This window comes from Dermacentor variabilis, chromosome 7, assembly GCF_050947875.1.
Source record: "Dermacentor variabilis isolate Ectoservices chromosome 7, ASM5094787v1, whole genome shotgun sequence".
Taxonomy (NCBI): domain Eukaryota; kingdom Metazoa; phylum Arthropoda; class Arachnida; order Ixodida; family Ixodidae; genus Dermacentor; species Dermacentor variabilis.
Window position 1 is genome coordinate 28,415,836 of NC_134574.1, and position 22,578 is coordinate 28,438,413.

Here is a 22,578-nt window from a genome sequence, read left to right on the forward strand (position 1 = left end):
AGGAAAATAACGTAATACATTTTAACAATGCTAAAGAAAACCAAGAGGTAATAAAAAAGGTTGACAATTTACAAAGGTGAACAAAATGGTAGGTATTAATTACACAATAACACATGACAGTAAATTTAAGAGCAACAATCGGAATTGAGATTACAATTACAACAGGAAAAGAGGTAAACAATTTGCATGAATGAAAAAAATACTTAGTAATGGCAAGTAATACAAGATAAAAAAGTTTGGTGTGCAAAAGAGGCGCATAAGACACGTTTCAGGTGTTCTTGAATAAATTGAGCTTGTGAACACAATATGGTGAAATCAAATAAATGGCACAGAAATGTATGGCGACACAGGCATATTATGAAGGTCTTAATTGTGAAGCATGCAATTCATTTTCGGCTAATGGTAAATAAGTTGATAAGGTTGGACTGTTTGTAATATTAGGGTCCAGCTTATTCCATTCGCGCGTCATTACTCAGAAAAACGAAGACTTTTGGCTTTCTGCATGAAAAGGGTGCTTGTTTAATGATAGCGTATGCTTCGCAGGTGAGTCGTGTTTGTGCTATAGTATATAGTATCGTGTTTTAGCTATAGTATATAAGTATTTCGACCTGTCTACTTTTATTTCAATGTGAATAAGTTGATACATAATTTTTAATAGTGCGAGCTTGGCTCGGTTTTGCACGATCAGTAGACCGGCCTGTTTTAACAATTCTGTGGGTGAGTCTGTTAACCTATATCTATTGTAAATATATAGTAGTGCCTTCCTTTGAATTGTTTTTAATTTGTAAATGAGTTCTTTGGTGAAAGGAAACCAAACAGCGTTAGCATATTCTAATACAGATCTGACAAATGTGTTATATGCTAGTTGTTTTTTGTTTGGGGGTGCTAGTCTGAGACGTCTAAGAAACACAACTTTTTTGTGCGGTTGAGGTAACGTTGTTTACATAGCGCTCCCATCTGAAGTCGTGTGTTAATGTTTAGTCAATGTACTTGTACTTCTTCGCTTTCTTAAGTGTGGCGTTATTTATATTGTAAGAAAATTTTGATCTGATCTTTTTTCACGGGAGTGTTAAAGTAGCGAATTCGTTAATCTTTAGAGTCATTTGGCGTTCGTTACACCTTTTTATACAAGTGACAAAACGTTGTTCTAAGCCACGTGGTCTTTATTGGAATTCATTACCTGATAAAGAACACAATCGTCACCAAAATGTCTAACGTTAACTGGATTATTAGAATGTATATGAGAAATTAAATTGCAGCCGTAATAATTCCTTGTGGAACTGCGGATCCTACGCTAGATTTAATGGAATATTGCTGGTTGACTTCTACAAATTGAGTTGGGCTAGTAAGATAGACGTTGGTCTAGTGGAGAATAGTGCCTTTTATCAAGGTAAGTTTGAGTTATAAATTAATTTTTTTGTGTTAGACGATCGAAAGCATTGCAAAAGTTTAGAAAGAGTAGATCGATTTGTGTCTGTAAGCATATTTAGCGCCAGCAAACAAGGACGGAAGGGAGACGACACCACAATGCTCTAACTTCAACAACTTGATTTTCAGGAAATACACCTATCTAACCCATGTACAGTGGCGCCACCTTATACAAATCTTACCCATCCGAAAAAGCCGTCTCCTTATCTAACAAGTCGACTGAAGGGGCACTAACACACGTGTCACTATTCCGCCAGATAGCCTGAGCCTCAATAATCTCTCGCACGTCTCTATCTTTGTGCTTCGAAAGAACCCGCCAGAATCCATACACAGATGACCGTATTGCTTATTTTTCACATCTTGGCAATGTTCCCGTAATCGGTCATTAAGACATCTCCCTGTCTGTCCGATCTATTTTTTCCCACAGGACAGCGGAAGCTTATATACAACAGCGTCTACGCATCTACGTTAACAGCTCATATCTAACAGCTTCTACGTGTTGGGAGTATAAACCTAGAGCTAATAAGCCCCTGTTATCGTGTCGGTCAGCTCACTCGAAGCTCGTCAAGAGGAGCATTGCCTACTTATGCTTTGGAAATGCTCTAAAGAAGTCTTGCCACCACAGATCTATACGAGTCTTATGGATCAGTCGGGCAGGTTATCAGCAGCAGGGTTTCCGGAATCAGTGCAAGTTTCGGTCGTCGAGGAGCTGCTAAAAAGGTACAGGTCAGATAGCACAACTCGGGACACGGCAAATCAAGGGACGGAACGTAGAAGGAAGATAGCGAATAGCGAAGGAAGATAGCCCTACCTGCATAGAACGGCACATAAACTTAGGAAAATGGCTAGCCGGGTGGACACAAAAGTGATCTTTTCCGCACCAGAAAAGCTGGCAAAAATATATCGATTAACGGACCCGTACCGTAAGCCAGCTGGCGGATGCTCTACGAATCATCCAAAAGCGCCAGTGGGATGCGTAGAAGCTGTTGTATATGAGCTTCCGCTGTCCTGTGGGAAAAATACATCGGACAGACAGGGAGATGTCTTAATGACCGATTACGGGAACATTGCCAAAATGTGAAAAATAAGCAATACGGTTATCTGTCAACCCACTGTCAGGAATGCGGCTGTGCGCCGGTGTATGGATCCTGCCGGGTTCTTGCGAAGCACAAAGATAAAGACGTGGGAGAGATTATTGAGGCTCAGGCTATCTCGCGGAATAGTGACACGTGTGTTAGTGCCCCTTCAGTCGACTTGTTAGATAAGGAGACGGCTTTTTTGGATGGGTAAGATTTGTATAAGGTGGCGCCACTGTGCATGGGTTATATAGGTGTATTTCCTGAAAATCAAGATGTTAAAGTTAGCGCATTGTGGTGTCGTCTCCCTTCCGTCCTTGTTTGCTGGCGCTAAATGTGCTTTCAGTTTACCAACACGCCCAACAAATGGCAATGCTGTTTCTGTAGCTCATTACTTAACGATACATCGTGAACAATATGAATTAGTTGTGGGACTATGTAAACTCTTTTGCGAAAACAATGCGCACGATCTGTCTGTACTTCTTCCTGTTCAAGGTATCGCGCTATTTACTTTAGGATAATGTGTTCTAGTAGTTCACAGACTGTTCATGTTAGTGAGCTTGGTCTGTAGTTAGCGGGTTCTCTTTTACTTCCCGATTCAGTCATTTATTTCACTTTCGCTGTTTCCCAGCCCGAAGATATTCATTCGTTAAAAATTATTAATCAGTACTTAGCCATCCCCTCAGCTTATCTGCGAAGGAATGCATTTGGTATACTATCGGGTCCTGGTTATTTATTTTGGTCTAAGTTAAGTTGTTTTTAAGTACGCCTGTTTCGGTTAGTGTGAGTGGCTCTAGAGGCTCATTTCTAGAGAAGCCTGCTTTGGTAGTGTGCCGTTGTCATCAGTCAAAATGGAGCAGAAGTAGTCGTTAAGCAACTTCGCAGAGTTTTTAATACCTTCGTTTGAGGTTCCGCTGTCGTTACAATTCTTTTCGTTAACGTAGCTCCAAAACCTTGTGGGAGAAGCTTTCAAAAAGTTTGTAGGCATATTAATAAAAGAGAACTGTTTAGCTCTACTAATTCTTGATTTCTTACATTGGGTAGCTGCCCTGAGATCGTCATGCGTTAATATTTATATATTAGTTTCTAGCGATTTTCTCATTCAGTTTGCATTTCGCGCATGTAACTTCACGCGTTTTCCATGGATTATGCCTACTAAGTTTCTTTTGTCTACATGGCATGTAATTGGTTGGCAATAAGATATAATGACTCTACACGTGAGCCACAATGTGTCGATATCCGCATTGCTGTTATGTGAATGTTGCACATGGAATGAAGCTGAGCCGTTCAAACGAATTTTCTAGGAGGAAATTCTCAGACTTCATAGAAAAATTTTTAATTGCGTTATGCGTCTTTACAGAGAGTCTTCAAATTGAGTAAAAATTCATGGAAATATTTTATGAGCTGTAGGGTTGGACGGCTAATATTGATGAATTTTCCCTTGCAAGCGCAGACGCTCAGCGAAACTTTTCTCGAATGGCAAGCTGAACGAACGCAATCCTTAAAAATTATATTTGTTTTTAGCCTGCCTAGTAAAAAATATTTACTTCGGTAATTTCACGGCAGTAAATTACTGCCATAACATCAACATGTAGTTGTTCGAAGGAATACCGTCCAGTCCGATAACATTAATGATAAAGAGGAAGCAGCTTACTGACCGAGGTAAAAATAAAAAAAAACGTTACGTTTCAGGATTCATACATATCGCTTGTTCACAATGGAATATCAGCTAAGAAGAAGGTTCTCAAGAAGCGTTCGGTACTTGATGCCTTGTTTGGGAGTACACAGGGTATATTATTCGAGATCTGTTGATTGTGTTACTTGTAGTTTGAATTATTCGTGATTCAAGATTACGTCTCGTAGACAATTTCTTCTCTGTAGCCATAATGCGTGCGTTGTCCAAACTTATCTCGGAGCCCGTCAGATTGGCATAATCTCCGAGGGCATTTGTCACTGTGTGGCCTTTGCTAACATCCTTCTTGTGCTGCTTGGGAAGGCTGCAGATATTTCTGCTTTAAATATACAGACTCGCAATCGGTGCACGTTATCCTGTATACCATGCCGGAAAATTGTTCCCAAAGGATAAGATCCCTCACAATAAACAATTAATATCTAAGTTGACTTGCTCGCACATGCGCAATCTGTACATTACGTTTCTTTAAAACTCAAGCTAGGCTTTCGCTTGCAGCAGTACTGAACTGAATTCGGGAAATTCACGTGGCAAATCCACTGTTTGATTATGAGGCACGCCTTCGTAATAATTTTGATCAGAAAGTTATAATAAATGTGCCCCCAATGCACGTAATAAAGGCGTTTTTGCATCCCCCCAACTAAATAGGACCGGCGAGGCCGGATTTTGATATCGCGACCTCGTGCTTAGTATCGCAGTACTGCAATCGCTCATCCATTGTGGTGGGTCGCTCGTGCGCACCTCGAGTATAAGGGACAGTAGCGTGCTTTCGTCTCGATGCTTAAGTACCCATTGCCTGCCCGACTGTAGATTATTCATCAGGAACTTGATTCACCTCCGTATAAGGTGCCTGGGATACGCATTCTTCGTTAAGCCTTCTTGCAGGCTGTCTGCAGTGCAGCTGGTGTGAAGTGTGAGTTGAAGTATTGAACAAACCACTGAACATTTGTGGCCGGTCGGAGGAATAAACTAGGAGCCAAAATATTTACTCGAATGAGTTGGCTTTTGGTACACCCTCATGGCGAGGCGAGCGGAAGCGTGCTTATCGATCTTATTCAAGAAAGGAAAACAACCGGCTTTCTCTTCTTTCACAATAAAATTGATAGAAGTCTCCACACCATTAAGAGAGTCAAGGAAGCGGTGCACATCCTTCTTGTTTATGACGCGGAATAAGTCGTCAACGTTTCTCAAGAGCACTTTAGGTATGGGCGAAATGACTAAAGGCCATGGCTTGAAGTGCTTCCATTTCCAGATTTGCAGTCGTGAGTGAAATGGATGCTGCCATCACTTCACCAAAAATGCGGAATTCGCCATTGCACGAGAAGTACATGTTGTGCAAGCAAAACTATCACCAGGTGCACAGCTCGGTGACGTACAAAGTGGTGCGACCCTACAAAGTCTGCTGATTATGAAGCAATTGCCTACAAGTTTAGGCCGGAAGATCCACAGGTACGCTTGTACAACGGAGCTTACGTCGAATGACACGAGTTCTTCATCTTCATCCATAAAGATGCCCCTCAGCTTGTTTATGTAATGACATATGTTCTAGAGATGAGCCTCCGTCTTGCTGGTGTGCAGAGTCAGTATGCTAAGCGTATTGTCACAACGTCAAAACAGGGGTTGTAGAACAGGAGGCACCGCAGAACGTGGCCGTTTTAATTATGAGCGCAACCACGACTTCTTCTTCACTGCGCTTTTACAAATACGCACATGCACACACGCGTTCCTCTTTTCTGCAGCGGTGTACAGACGCGGCATTTACGTCCTTCCGAAGGAAGCAGTGTCCCGATGAGCAATTTAGGCGTATGAGGGCAGTGGTTCACGGCCCAGAGTTAAACACGCAAGAAAAAAAAACAAGAAAGTAAAAAAAAATTTGTTTGTCAGGTACTGCTGCATCCGTACCACATGTACCACTTCAGGCAAGTGCTTGCAGTGACTTGAACTATTGTCACTGTCAGGAACGACCTCGTAATTCACGTCACTCAGGCGGCGGATCACTTTGTACGGCCCAAGGTACCGTCGTACCTTGTGCGTACCAAGGTGCCGTCGTAGGAGTTTTTGGAAAGTCTACGACGTGGTGTCGGTGTTCAAACCCGTACTATGTCGCTGGGAGTGTCAAAAACTGACCTGTGGTGCTTAGATTTAGGTGCACGTTAAAGAACCCCAGGTGGTCAAAATTTCCGGAGTCCTCCAACACGGCGTGCCTCATAATCAGAAAGTGGTTTTGGCACGTAAAACCCCAAATATTATTATTATTAAAAACTGACCTGTGTGGAAGATAGTATCGTTTCGCATCTTGGTCTTTCTGAATCCAGATACGTACGCGGGCAAGCTGTCTGGCTTCTTTGGCGTGCTAAGAAAATTCGTCAACATTGGTAGGTATGCCGTCAAGCCCGTGCGGCAGCGTGACATCCAGTGTTGTCGCGGCTTCGCGACCGTGGACCAAGCTGAACAGTGTCATTCCAGTAGTTTCTTGTCAAGAGGTTTTGTAGGTGAAGGTAACGTAAGGGGAAATCTGATCCCAGTTCTTATGTTCTTCGTTGACATACATGGAAAGCATGTCTGCGAGGGTCTTATTAAGACGCCTGGATAGTCAGTTCGTCTGTGGATGATATGCGGTTGTTTTCGGTGGCTTGTAGTGCTGAGTCTGAGAACCGAGTCAAGGGGTTCAGAAGTGAACTCCCTGTCTGTGATGAGGATTTTTGGGACGCCGTTCCTCAGGATGATGCCTTCGTTGAAAAAATTGGCTGCTTTGGCTGCTGTGCCCTGCTGGGTAGCTTTTGTCTCCGCGTAGTACGTCAGGTAATCGGTGGCAACGATTATCCATCTGTTGCCAGCTGTAGAATTTGGAAATGGGCCCAGGAAATTCATTCCAACTTGGGCGAATGGCTGGCCTGGTATGGGGAATGGCTGGTCTGGCCTGGCCGGATATAAGAGACATGTAAGCTTACCGGGAGGGACCTTGCGCCTTTAGCTGTCGGCACATATTTACACGTGATGTCTTTGAGCAGCGGATAGCTTTGGGCAGTAGTAGTTGCGTCAGAGTCGGGGAAACGTTCTCCTGTGGCCTAGATGACCTGCGGTGGTTTTATCGTGGCATACTTTTAAGATTGCTTTTAGAAGTGATGCCGGTACAACAAGCAGGTACGTGCTGCCACTCGCTGAAAAGTTCTTCTTATAGAGAACATCCTCACGTAGAGAAAACGACGGCAATCCCCGTAACGTCGCGGAACATGTTTACTTCGGCCTTCCAAGAAATATAATTAGTGGGAGCAATTCTGGGTCGTGGCGCCGCTCTTATCAAATTGTGACAGCGTCGACGACGCCAATAAATGCAGCATACACGTCCACATCATCGGTACCTGCGGACTCGACGGGTGACCGCGAGATGCAGTCTGCGTCGGTCTGCCTCTTCCCTGATTTGTAAATTAAGGTCGTGTCGAACTCCTGAATCCCAAGACTCCACCGCGCCAGACGGCCAGATGTATCTTTCAGGTTAGTCAACCAGCATAGAGAATTATGATCGCCGACAACCTTGAATGAATAGCCGTACAAATAAGGGCGAAATTCGATAACCGCTCACACCACGGCGAGGCATTCCTTTTCGGTAGTTGACTATTTTTCCTCCGTACAAGAGAGTGTTCGGCTAGCGTAGGCGATTACTTTTTCGGAGCTGTCTTGCCACTGCACCAGTACGGCACCCAGACGAACATTGCTCACATCAGTGTGAAGGGCTGTAGGAGCATGCTGGTGGAAGTGCGCAAGAAGATGAGGCGCGTGCAGGCGTTGGCGTAGTTTGCTAAATGCTACTTGCACCTTTTCCCCCACAGAAAGGGAACATAGTCTTGTGTCAAACGTGTTAACGTCGCAGCAATACACGAAAAGTTCGTAATATATCGTTGGTAATAGGCGCACAGTCCCAAGAAGCGCCTCACCGCCTACTTGCCCGGAGGTGTGGGGAACTTTGCCACAGCGTCTATTTTGCCTGGATCAGTACGTACGCCCTCGTGACAGACCACGTGGCCGAGGAAGCGCAGGTCACTGAAACCAAAATGACATTTCTCGAGTTTTAACATCAGGCCACCTGAGTGTATAGCATGGAGAGCAGTGGGTAACCGGCTTAGGTGTTCCTCAAATTTAGCTGAGAACGCTATGACGTGGTCCATATAGGCTAATTATGTTTGCCACTTCAGCACCTGACAGTACGGTGTCTATTAGGTGATGAAAAGTGGCAGGCGCTGAGCACAAACCGAAAAGAAGGAGGACCTCTAATTTGTAAAGACCGTCGGGGTTCACAAAGGCAGTTTTCTCGCGATCTGTCTCATCGGCCTCGATCTGCCAATACCAGCTTCGCAGATCCATTGATGAAAAATTACGTTCATGCTACAGCCTGTCCGTCGAATCTTTGATGCGTGGTGGTCGGTAGACGTCTTTCTTCAAGACCTGGTTTGATTTGCGGTAATCGATGCAGAATCGCAGACTGCGGTCTTTCTTTTGGACTAATACCACGGGTGACGCCCAGGGACTTTTCGAAGGCTTTATCACACTGTCCTCGAGCATTTCCTTTAATTGTTTTTAAATCTCTTTACGTTCCTTTAGAACTACACGGTAGGGATTTTGTCCAATCACCCACGTAGTGTGATTCGTGATGATACGGTGCTTCATTAGGGATTTTTTGGATCTTTGACACAATCGAAAAGGAATCTCCGAGCTGGTGCATCAGCTCCAATAGGCGCTGCTGCTCCAAAAGCAACAGGGTGGATTTGACGTCAACAGACAAAGGTGGCAAGGGCGGCCCAGTCATGTCTCGTAGAGCGAAAGAACCTTTTACTCGGGTGATGTCGTCGTAGTAGACAATGCTGTACCCTTCTGGATGGGATGGCGTTCGTTGCTGATGTTCGTGAGGACTTCCGCATGCCAGTGTGTCACGTCGAGTACGCCTCTAACAATAGAAACACCCTGCGGGAGCAAGTGTGCAACAATTTGCTGCGCAGTCGGATCCCTGTGGTAGGGATTCTTGCATGATGCAAAGACAAGACAGCAGGAACGCGGCTGAATGCTCATATCGTGAGTGATTCGCAAACGTTCAGGTTTCCCATCATACATCGTGTCACCATTGGGCTCACAGAAAACTTCACCATACGTTCCGGAATGTTTATGACTGCGCCGTGATCTCGCAGAAAATGCATCCCCAAGATGTAATCTTTGCAGCAGTCGGCGCGAATGACGAAAGCCACAACGAAGTTGGAATCACCGATATGAATTCGGGCGGCGCATGTTCCTTTTGGTGTCATTAGCTGAGCCCTGGCTCGTCTTATGTGGGGCCCTGTCCACGGCGTCTTCACTTTTGTAATACGGTCGGTTAGTTCTTGCCCCATATCCGAGAAGTCTGCGCGAGTGTCAAGTGCGGTGACGTGATGTCCATCGACCAGAAGGCTAAGATCGGCATGGGCAAAGTCGTCGGCGTGAGTATCCGTCGTCGTCATGTCGTCTTCGTCGGTGGGAGTATTCGTCGTCGTCATGTAGTCTTCGTCGGCGTTAGCAATCGTCTTCCTGGGGAGCATGGGGATATTTTTGGTGTCTCGACACAAGGCAACCTCCCCCCCCCCCCGCAGGTCGCTGCCGTTAGTTTCCCTGGTGCGGACTAGGTGAGCGACCCACCCTGCGGCTGTCTTTGAGGAAACTCTGGTGGTGTGGGGAAGCGAAAGGCGGCACAGGTGAAGGGGTCTGCCAGCGACGACATAGTCGGGTTGCTTGGCGGGGCGACAGCTGATCGCTCTTCGGGACGCGACGGTCGTCGAAGTGCAGAGAAGCGGCACGCGAAAAGGGACAGGCTCCAGCATCTTCATGGGGGCAGTAACGCGCAATGTGACCTGTTTCCGCGCAATGGAAGCAGAAGGGTCGACGGTTGGCCGCGCCGCAAGTCGGTACGGTGAACTGAAAGTCGTCTCACCGACTCCCGTTGTCACCACGGCACGGGAACGGGCCTTGCTTGAAATGGAGCTATCGGCGGTGAAAGGGGAGGACTTCGGACCATGTCGGGATAGATCGGCGGACGTGTTGTTGCACATGGGGCTTGCAAGGAGAAGGCTTACTGCAACTCCTGGCGCACGACTTCGGCAGGAGAAACGACCGGCGAATCTGTAGGAGGAATGTCGATGGCGCAAAGCTCTTGAGGCAGGATGTCTCGAATCATGTCCCGTAATTAAGTGTGGTCAACAACCTGAGCTGCGGAGCTTATTTGATTTGTTCGCTGGCGTTCGAAGTAGCGGCAACATTGCTGAAGCACCAGCTTGATGACAGTCGCTTCTTTGATGAATTCGCCGACCGTTGTTGGCGAGTTTTGTACAAGACCGGCAAAGACTGGTTCCGTATTTCCCCCATCAGATGACGCAATTTTTTTGCCTTGGTCATATCGGGGTCAGCTCGGCGATTCAGACGGGCTCCGCCGCATACATGATGACGGTTTCGTTGCGCGTAATCTCTGGGGTTATTACGCATTGTTGCGCGTAATTTTCGCGGGTCCGAGCTCGCGAATGTGTCGAGGAGCTGACGACTAAAATTGCCCCACATTTGCAAGCACGCTTCCCTGTTTACGTACCATGTACGAGCACTGTTTTCTCGCATAGAGTGGGCCTGGGCAAATTTTTGTTTTTTCCAGAGATTTACCAGAACGACACGTTCATGCTGGTCAAGCTAGTGCTGAAAATCTTCAAAGGCATCGCCGTGGAATATTTCGAAGACGTCAGGGTGTTCAAGAGTCATCTGGGAAAGGCTAAACGCCGTCTGTAAAGGAGGGAGAACTGCCGATGATGTTGTCATGCTGGTGGGAGTCGCAACGGGAGGGAAGTACGGGCTTAGGTGAAGCAGGCGTCGACTAAAACGGTGCACTGGAGTCGTTACGGAAGGTAGAGCTTCGCGACTGGGTGTACGGCTACAAATAGTGGTTGCTCGCATAGGGTCGCAGGCTCCCGCGCCTCAACTAGTGTCACAGTGTCAAAATAGGGGTTGTAGAGCAGAAAGAACAGCATCAGGTTGCCGTTTTATATATCAGCACCACCGCGACTTCTTCTTCTTCACTGCGCTTTTACAAATACGCTCTTGCACGCTCGCGTTCTCCTTTTCTTCAACGGAGTACCGGCGCGGCAATATACTCTGAGAGGCGGAATAGGCGCGACATTTGAAAGTAGACTACGGGCATCAGAGGTGTACCGCTCTTGCGGATGTTTTGCAATCCCTCGACGGCAGCAGTCGAATTATTGGTGCAGAGCACTTTGCAATACAGCTTCTTTCCTGACTGAGGAAGTTGCAGGGAAATATCTAATAGCTGCTTTTGCAAGCCTGTTTGAACCTTCCTGGTCACATTCCTATCAGAATTCGCATACGATGCGCTATCCCTAGGTATCTGTGTTTCGACTGGTATGCCGAACGGCCGAGCACTACTGCGACGTTACAATTATTGACAGGCATAACGTCAAAATTCTTGCTTTGAGGTGAGGATTTGACCGTTTTTCAATAGTGCTTCGAGAGAAATTGCTGAGTGCTAGATTTGCAACACCCGAAAGCAATTATATTACTCGAGTGCGCACTTCGCCGTGCTCATCTTTTTCAAGGAAGCCAATTGCGCATTCCGCCGCACACACGACCTCCGGCGTCTGCGATTGCTTAATCCGGTATAATTTTTTACTTGAATGCGTAAAATTGTTTTCTGGAGCAGTTACCTTGTAGGAAGACATGTTCCCGACCCCGAAGTGTCGTGCTTATCAGGTCTCTTACTGGAAGGGCACTCTGCTTTCGCTCTTGTGATGCCCCCTGCCTATTTATTCTGCGTCTAGTTTACTGGTTCTCAATAAGGTGTGTTTGAGGGCCTACCTCCGACGTGATAAATTACAACTCCGTGTACTGAACAAAACCCGAGTCTGGTAGCTGCATCATGAAGGCTGTCTATTGCTTAGACGCGCCAAGGAACCATTGAATCCCACTGGTACCCAGTTGTCCATATTTGTGGCGGAGGCCAATGGAGTTAAGAGTTCCGCGGCATGACATCTGGGGAAGTAAAATTATTGTTGAAAATAAAGATCACTGACCAAGGTCAAAATGACTGACCAAAATAAAAGCGGCCTGCTTCTTTTTTTCTTGGGCATCACGAAGCCATATTCAGATTGTAGAACAGGCGCCTTTTGTCTTCCTAAAATACATTGCGCTCCATTAGAAATATTTACAACAGAAATCCCAGGTTGGTATAAAGCGTCTGATAATAACACACCTACCATTCATTCTCTAAATTTTGAACTCACCCGCAGTCAAACATGCCTCCAGCATCCAATGTTTTGTTTAAGGTACGCCGCACTCCTTTCGGACTACTGACGGCAACAACGGCAACGAAATCCTTTCTGACCATGCTATTCTACTCATTTTTTATGTGTGTGCTCCACATAATATGCCCATGAGTGAAGGAATTAAAACCTTATCAATATTGGTCGTAGTCGAACCCCAAGCAGACGCTCCATATCTTTACCTGTCGCTCCTTAGGTTAGTTCTCACGCTCAGCTATTTGGAATTCAATTCTATTCACCATCTGCAAACTTGCGGCACTAGCATGGAAACATCTTTCGCTCCCACCTATGCGAACACTTTCATGGGACAGCTTTGAGTAGACCTGCTGAAATTCTACCTGTAATGAAGCAGAAGCGCCTCGTTTTTCCGAAAGGGGCTCGGAGACGACGACGACAACCCGTGCTGTGTTTGGCAAGAGAGCTCGGGCTGCTCGCTGCTGCTAGGATATTGTTTATCTGCTGCTCCTCGCCTTTATTTAAATATGCTTACATTTTTGGGAGATTGCTGGAATTTCTCAAGTCAACCTGCAGCTCCACAATCGTACGTTGGCCACCGTTACCATGGCTGATGCGACGTACGCGTGGACTGGACCTATGGCTGCCACCGGCGTTCCCCGTCAGCGCGACCCGGCCATCTTTTGTGGGACCGGAGAACATGACATTGAAGACTGGCTCTCCCCCTTTGAACGTGTAGGCGCTCACAGTAAGTGGGACGTCCAGCCTAAACTTATCAACGTCCTAATTTACCTTGCTGACGTCACCAATCTCTGGTTTAGGAACCGCGAATCTGACATTTTGAGTTGGTCGGCATTCAGGACACATTTCACCGAAGTGTTTGGCCGCCCCGCCGTCCGCAAGCTACGCGCCGAACAGCGTCTACGCCAGCGAGCACATTAACCGGGCGCGACTTTCCCCAGCTATACTGAGGGTGTCTTGGATCTCTGTAGCCCTGTTAACCCAGCGATGTCGGAGGATGAGAAGATCAACCATATTTTGAAGGGTATTGTGGACGACGTGTTTCAAATGCTGCTGGCGAAGAGTCCAACCAACGTCTCTGTACTCTTCAACCTGTGTCAGAGTTTCGACAAATTGCACCGCCAACCGAACTTCGCCCGCCAAACCATCCCACAGGCTGACTCGGTCTCGGCCATTGCAGATGTCACTGGCCATAGCAATCCTTCTGCTCTCGTCCTTCAGCTCAAGGACTTCATTCGTGAGGAAGCGGCCCGCCAGCTCTCGCTGCTCCTTCACAGCCAGGATCCTGCCCCAACACTACCTCCGGCCGTACAACAAGCCATCTATACCCAAATATCTGATGCACTTACCCCCATTCGCCCGCCAGGTCCTGGGACAGCACCACTCTCCTATGTTGACTACCCGCCGCTCTTCGCATCTCCGATTGCACCACTCTCTTATGCCGGCTACCCATCGCGGGTCACACCTCCGCCGCTCAACTATGCTGCCGCTGTCACACGGCCACCCCCACTGTCATATTCCGTCCCACCACCAAAGCACCGGGTTCCACCTGCTCCCGTTCCACGACAGTCACCCCAGCTCCTTCGTCCAGCCGACACGTGGCGCACGCCACACAACAGGCCCATTTGCTTCGCCTGTGGCAGTGCTGGTCACGTTGCGCGGTTTCGTCGTCGAAACATGCCCTCGAACCGTGACGCCTTCGACCAGTTTCCCTACGCGGCACAACATGCCGCTGAGATACGCCGCGAAGATGCCACTGACTCACCGCCGAGACCCTTCGATCGCGACCGCCATTCAGACTGTCGCCGTTCTCCGTCTCCACGTAGATGGTCGCTGTCACCTATTCGTCGTCGGCCACCTACCGCCGAGGCAAACTGACTTGCGCAGTTCCGGAGGCAAGAACTGCAAGCTCAGCGAAATTTCTTTCAATTTTCGCCGCAGAATGTCATTGACGTCCACGTCGAGGGAGCATCCACTCAAGCGCTTATCGATACCGGGGCCACAGTTTCCGTCATCCATGAAAATCATTGTCGCCAGCTGAAAAACGTCGCGACCTCTCCATATGGCATGGCACTCTGCACTGCTAGCGCGCAACGCATTCATCCTACGGCTGAATGCACCACCCGTGTAGTCATCCAAGACGTTTTGTACATCATCGAGTTTTTTGTGTTGCCCTCCTGTTCTCATGATCTATATCCTCGGGTGGGACTTCCTGTCCCGTCATAGTGCCAGCATCGATTGTTCTCGCACGCAAGGGGCCCTTTCGCCGCTATGTGACTCGCCATCTATCGGCGCCGACCTCAGTTTTCACAGTCTTCGTTGATGATGATATTGATCTACCTCCAGAGACATTGGCGCTTGCGACCTTATCGTGTACTGCCGTGCTAGACTCAACTATGGTGTTTACGCCATCTCACATGCTTGCTCCACGCAAGGAATTATTTCTCCGGTTCGCCGTCCTCACTGTTAGGTCTGAATCCGCTTTAATACCCATCTGTAACTCGCATCGGTATCCAAAGAACATACTGCGCGATGAGACCTTGGGATTTGTGCAAGTTGTCACGTGTATTGAACACCTTGACGTTCGCGATGGCGGCCCTCTTTTACAACTTGACGCAATAAATTCCGTCTCATCATCACCGCCTTCAGCAGTTTACGAAAATGCCATCGCCGCAGACCTCTCGCCATTTCATCGCACTCAACTTCTTTACTGAACGAGTTCATTTCTTCGTTCGACTGCAACGAACCATCCTTGGGTCGCACGACAAATGTTTCTCATACCATCGACAACAGTTCCCATGTCCCCTTGCGACAGGGTGCCTATCGCGTTTCCCCAGAAGAGCTCGGAGTTATCACGGAACAAGTGGACGACATGCTGCAGCGCGCCGTCATTCAGCCTTCTCAAAGGCATTGGTCGTCACCTGTCGTTCTAGGGCGAAACAAAGATGGCACCATTCGGTTTTGCATCGATTATCACCGCCCAAATAGGATTACGAGGAAAGACGTCTACCCACTGCCTCGGATCGACGGTGCTCTTGACTGTCTGCAAGGTGCCGAATACTTCTCGTCTTTAGATCTCCGCTCTGGCTATTGGCAGGTCCCCATGATTGAGACTGACCGCCCAAAGAAAGCTTTCATTACTCCCGATGGCCTGTGTGCTTTTCGGGCTCTGCAATGCTCCCGCCACTTTCGAGCCCATGGTTGATACCATCCTTCGCGGACACAAGTGGAAGACTTGTTTATGTTACCTGGATGACATAGCTGTTTATCACAGGATTTTCCGGCACATCTCGCCCGTCTCCATGAAATTCTGACCTGTCCCACTTCAGCTGGCCTACAGCTCCACCTCAAGAAGTCCCGTTTCGCTGCCAGAACGTTAACTGTCTTGGGTCACGTTGTCTCGAAAGACGGAGTCCTTCCTGATCCCGACAAGCTTCGCGCCGTCGCCGAGTTTGCGAAGCCCATATGTATCAACGCCCTGCAAAGTTTCATGGGCCTGTGCTGTTATTTTCAGCGCTTCGTGCGGAACTTGCCTTTATTATCGCACCCTTGACGAAGCTGCTTAGGGCAAGTAAAGGCATTTCCGCATGGTCATCAGCGTGCGAAGAAGCCTTTGACAAGTTACGCGAGTTTCTGACTTCACCGCCGATTCTTTGCCATTACGATCCAACTGTGCCGACAGAGGTTCACACCGACGCCAGTGGTGTCGGCCTTGGCGCGGTCTTGGCCCAACGGAAATCCACAAGTGAAGAATACGTCCTGGCTTATACCAGCCATACCCTTAAAAAGCTGAGATAAATTGCACCGTTACAGAGGAGGAATGCTTAGCCATCATTTGGGCATTGGGCAAGTTTCGTTCTTATCTCTACGGCCATCCTTTCAGCATCATCACTGACCATCATGCCCTATGTTGGCTCGCCTCATTGAAATACCCGTCGGGCCGCCTCGGCTGTTGGCGCTTCGCCTGCAGGAATATGACATTCGTATCGTATACCACTCTGGTCGAAAGCATTCTGACGCTGACGCGCGCTCTCACTCGACGATGACACCTGATATGGCTTCTCTTTCCGTTCCTTCTCCGACATCAGACCCGTCATAACTGGCCGCTATTGACATGCCCTCCGAACAACGCAAAGGCCCATCGCCTGCCCTGCTGCTCGACTACCTTGCCGCTCCATCGGTTGTTCCTTCAACGCGAACGCTCCGCCGTCAGTCTGCCCACTGTGCCGTGCGAGACCACACCCTCTACCGCCGCAACTATATGCCTGACGGTCGGAAATGGCTTCTGGCTATCCCTCATCACATGCGCTCCGACATGTTCCCGTACTTCCATGCTTACCCTCAAAGCGCGCACGCCAGCGTCCTAAAAACCTTCGCCAGACTGCGTCAACGGTATTACAGGCGTGGAATGTATCGGTTTGTGCAGCAGTACATTCAATTGTGCAGCGCCTGCCAACAAAGCGAAACTCTCACACGGTACCCTACTGGCCCACTACAGCCGCTACCATGCCCTGCTCGACCGCTCGACCACGTGGGCATTGACCTACATGGCCCGCTCCCATACAGCAGATGTGGAAACCGCTGGAATATTGTTGGCGTCGATCACCTGACGCGCTACGCAGAGACCGCGGCTCTGCCCGCTGCCACCGCACGCGAAGTTGGATGTTCATTCTCCGCAAGTTCGTCCTTCGCCACGGTGCTCGTCGAGAAGTACTCAGTGATAGGCGTTGTCTTCTTGTCCTAAGCAACACAATCCTTCCTTCGCGAGTGCCAGACCATTCAACGGAAGTCGACCGCGTACCACCCCCAAATGAACGTTCTCACCAAGCGTTTTAACCGAACACTGGGCGACATGTTGAGGGTGTACGACTCGTCCGACCACACTAATTAGGACACCGTACTCCCGTTCGTTACTTTCGCTTGTAACACCGCGACACAAGCGACCACCGGTTTTTCACCTGTTTTTCTCTTGTATGGGCGTGAGCCTTCGTGTCTTCTGGATATTATCCTGCCCTACCGACCTGACGCTTCGGAGTGCACAACTATTTCAAGAGTCGCCGATACGCTGAAAATTGCCGCCAGCTGGTTCGTTCGTAGACCAGCGAGGATCAGGGTCGTCAGAAGCTGGTTTTCTACTGGTTCCCTTGTGTGGCTATGGATACCACCTCACATGCCCAGCCTTTCTTCTAAACTACTTGCGCGGTATCACGGTCCGTACCGGATCATCGACGCCTCCTCACCTTTGAACTATATCGTTGAGCCCGTAACACCATCGCCGGACCTTCGTTGCCGAGGTCGGGAGACAGTGCATGTTAGCCGGCTGAAGCCTTATTTCGATCCCCTCTTCTTCTCTGCTCCCTGAGTCGCCAGGATGGCTCCGTTTCACACCCGGGGCCAATGTAATGAAGCAGAAGTGCCTCGTGTTTGCGAGAGTGGCTCGGAGACGACGACGACGACGACCCGTGCTGTGTTTAGCAAGAGAGCTCGCGCTGCTCGCTGCTGCTAGGCTGCTGTTTATCTGCTGCTCCTCGCCTTTGTTTAAGCATCCTTACGTGCCGTGTAAAACCCTACACCAATCTGCCTTACATTGAAGACATAATAATAATATTTGTACACGGCACAAGCCATTTCATTCGCTTCCACCCGAGTAAGAAATTCGCTGCTCGCCACTCTCCTACTCAAATGAATTCCTTCGACGAAAACGTGTACATAAAAAGCGGGAAACTGAGGACCATTCTTTATCGGAAGCCTGCAAACAACACATTCATCACAAGACAACAGTCATCACAAGCGACACTGCATGCAAGGAACTTTTGTCGGTTAAGCGACACAAACAAGGTGAATCTGCAGCGAAGACAACGATTATATCCGCTACTTATGTATATCCGCTACTTAGGGGTTTGTAGGTCGAGAATTTGTTTAGTAGAACACGATTTTCTTCCTGAAACTTCTGTAGGAGGGTGTACATGGAGGCATCCAGGTGATTAATTAGGTTTATGTTGAATTCCAATGGCGGAGTCGGAGCAACTTTTTCTGCTCGTTTCGGAGCAAGTTTGTTCCAATGGCAGAGTGAGGGCGGGAGTAAGGTGTTCCAATGAGAGAGTCGGAGGGGATTCAGAGCGGGAGTCACTCCGTGGAGCAGAAAAAGATGCTCCGCGAAAATCGGCGGAGTGGGCCGGAACTCTGCGTGACGTATTTCCTTTACCACGTTTGTCTGCTGGGAGGCGCCACCGGTCATGACTCGCGAGGAAGGAAAAGCTGCGGCACGCTTGGCGAGATATCCATTCCGCACTTTAAAAAAAACAACAGGTGAACGGCGCTGAAGAGACAAGTGATCAGTGCAGCGGTGCTGGGAGCAAACAGCGGAAGGAAATGACAACACGCAAGGCATCCTGGGTAACTCTGTGATAGAACTTCCGCTTCCGCCTTGCTCCGGCGGCGCAGGTTGTGTTCCACTCGCGGATCTGGAGGCGTTGCTCTGCGCCAGAGTCGAGTGCTCGCTCGCGGAGTCCGTCGGCTGCTCCGACTCCGCCATTGGAATTCAACATTAGATAATGTGTAGGAAATTATTACCGAAACAAAACTTGCTTGTGAAACCAAGCCGATAGAAGAGGTCAATCTTTATGTTGCTTGTCCTTAAGAATGGGGCTCTACTTCTTGGGTCAAGGAAGGGACTTGGTCTAGGATAGAGGAGGAGTGTTGTCCACATTGGGGAGTGAGATTTGTGGCTTTCATCGTAGTGCACACGGAATGGATGTAGTCTCATGACTTCGGCTATACTTGGGTATACTTGGGTATGCAGGCATCAAAAGTTGCAGAATTCATAGTTCCGTATTTATGGGAAGTATCCTTTGTGCGTAGGGCAGACTTTTGGTCAGTTTCCAACTTTCCAACAGTGTGTGCAGGCATCCATTTTTTTGCTGCAAGGTTTGCACCAGAGCATCACCATTTCATACGTGACCCAAAATGGAACTTTCGTTCCCTAGAAAGTCACAAATGCTCCATCGGAAGTTTTCTCCATTAGTCTGGCTTCTAGAAACTTCATTTGTGGGCTGCACTCCCGAAGCATGGGTTGAATGTCCTTTTCGTAGAAAACTTCCCCAAGGCATACTCTGCCGATGTAGATAATGTCCTTACACATCTAGGAGTTTAGAACACTGTAGGACGTGACTACGTGCTCTTGGCCATCGACCGTGAGTGATTTGATTGCGAAGTATTTCGTCATGCAATCTAAGCTTTCCGTGCTGAGAGCAACTGCGCTGGTGGTGGAGTTGATGATAACATCTTGGTGGAGCTACATAGCGGCTGGAAAGCTGGCTACTCTAGTGAGACGGTTGGAGAGTTCTACGTTCCTGAAGTGGGAGGTGCTGAAACCTCCGATAATACGAAAAAGGGGTTTTATGAGCCTTCGGCTAACTTCGGAGGTCTCACTTTGTTATCCATGGAGATCATTTGTTTCCATACAGCAGCCTTGGCATGGCAGCGATGGCGTCGTTACTGAGTGAGCCTATATTGAGTTACGGAGTGAGTCTATATATTTGCGCTTGCCGCTCCTCCGGGGAAACATTCTCCCCTTCTATTACCACAACCTTGTTCACGACGCATATACCAGTTGAGTCAACGCCTACAGCGTCGAAGAGCCACCAAGCTCTTGCAGGCGCGGAACCAAAAAAGTCACAATAAAGGTCGTTATATCGCACATATCTTTTTAACATAGCCTCAGATAATCGCGGAAATCTTCACACATTCCCGATGAATTAGCGACTAGGATATAACAAAAAAGACGGGTATTACAGCCAAAAACTCACGGAGCCGATGAGACACGTACACACGCGCCGACGCCACCTTGCGTTGCCCCCGGCACGCTGAACTTTTCTGCGGAGTTGCTACCGTCAAGGATGAGTATAAAATTCGCTTTAAATCAGATACCACTCAATTCTCCCTCAGCATACTTAGTCGGATTCGTATCCCGTTGCATGAAATTGTCTGGCGTGAGCTTAGAAGCGTGAGAGTGACGGAGTGGTATGCGGCGTCGAAAGACCTACGCCCTGGTGGTCTGGACTTGTGGTCGTCCCGAAGGCACTGGGACACTACAGTTAGTGCGTTGACTGTCTTCACCCATTCCGCGATGGTTGATGAACTCTCAGTCAGCAATTGCTTGTTTCTCAAATGCGCCTGCCTGATGATTCCATGATCACTCCGTTTAGCAGTCTTCACACTGCTTACGAGGGACATCACGGCATTAACAAAAGCAAAACACTTGAGTGCGATTGGAGAGAGTGTCTCTTTGCGGAGGGTTGTTTTTCTACCTCTGGCTATTTCTCCGGAATCTGCAGTGTATCTATCAGTCGCCTCACCTAGTTCGGTGGTGATGGAAGTGGACTGTCCAGGGCGTCTGCCGTAACCGGCAGCGTCAGCGACGGCCGCCTCCAGACAACAGATCAGGCTGCACACTGACAGCAAGAGCAAAGGCACCTATGTCTACTTCCGCAGCAACGAGGACCCGTCCGATGATGAGTTCGAACTTGTGCCGAGCCGCAAGGGGAAGAGGAGGAACACCAGGACCTCTTCCTTCTCCATTACACAAACTGTTGGGCCTACGCGGGGACCTGACACCAACACGATCCTGTTTATGGATCTAATACCCAACGCTATCATGAGCGGCTTAATAGGCAATCAATATTGATTCAGCGGTATACCCTCATGCCAAACACAACCACGTACATTAGAGTGAACACTTCAGGCTAGTTTGGTGACAAATTCTTTTTGAATGCAGTACTAGCCCAAGAATTGGAACCCTTTGTCTCGCCAATAATGTATAGGTAATGTACACGATGCTGATATACATGCCGACGCTTTGAGTGTTGTGTCGTCCAGGACTATGCAGTGTGCATGAGGGCAAAAATACTTTTGCGACTTTCACAGAATAAGCCGCTTCGCGAGATATTTCTATTTCAGAGATCAAATTTGTTGTTCTCGCTTCACTGACGTGAAAGGTTTGCGATCAATTCAATGTTTCGCCGGTACACACGAAAGGTGATGCGTTTGCACAAGATTTTGTGGCGCCTACAGATTCAGGAACTCGTTGTGTTTGCGTTACTCGAAGGTACCTACGTGTACATCTGCGTGTACCCAATCTGCTTCCGCGTTTCGAGCTTGTGCACCCTCATAAAGTAATATTATTAGTACCACGATGAGAGAACTTAAGGCGCGTGCTATATTCCCATAATAACGCCAGCAACATGTGTAAATGTGCGCTATAAACGCGCAGTATACCAACTACTCTCGCCGTTTCGTCACTACCTGTCAACTCTGCATGCGGTGAAAATGGCGGTGCCTCTTTGTGACAAACTTGCGCAGCTGCCTCTAAAGCTCAAACATAGCAGTCAAACCTGTAGTTCATTTATAAAGAAAGCATTTTCAAGGACGAAAGGTAGACATGGAAATGGTTTCCCTCATTGATCACTTCCCAAAAGTTGGCCTTGCGCGCTGCAACAAGAATGCAAAAAGGGTAAGTGATTCTCCCTCTTTCGAATCAGCCGTTTACTATTGCTACCGGATGTCTAAGGCAGCTGTTGACCAATACGTCTCAAACCTAATTTACCCCACTTCGAGAATCTTTGCATCATATTGCTCGGCATCTTAATCACCATCATCATCCTCATCAGCCTGGTTACGCCCACTGCAGGGCAAAGGCCTCTCCCATACTTCTCCGACTACCCCGGTCATGTCCTAATTGTGGCCATGTTGTCCCTGCAAACTTCTTAATCTCATCCGCCCACCTAACTTTCTGCCGCCCCCTGCTACGCTTCCCTTGGAATCCAGTCTATAACCCTTAATTACCATCGGTTATCTTCCCCCCTCATTACATGTCCTGCCCATGCCCGTTTCTTTTTCTTGATTTCAACTAAGATGTCATAAACTCGCCTGCGTTCCCTCACCGAACCTGCTCTTTTCTTATCCCTTAACGTCACACTCATAATTATTCCTTCCATAGCTCGTGTCGTCGTCCTCTATTTAAGTAGAACCCTTTTCGTAAGCCTTCATATTTCTGCCCCTTAGATGAGTACTG

General features: G+C 48.2%; 1 protein-coding gene across 1 annotated transcript in view; it reads left to right on the forward strand.

Moving 5' to 3' along the window:
* The window catches only part of LOC142588992 (uncharacterized), a 172,721-nt gene that overhangs the window by 127,447 nt on the left and 22,696 nt on the right, over positions 1-22,578 (forward strand). The gene's annotated exons all lie outside the window — the stretch shown is intronic.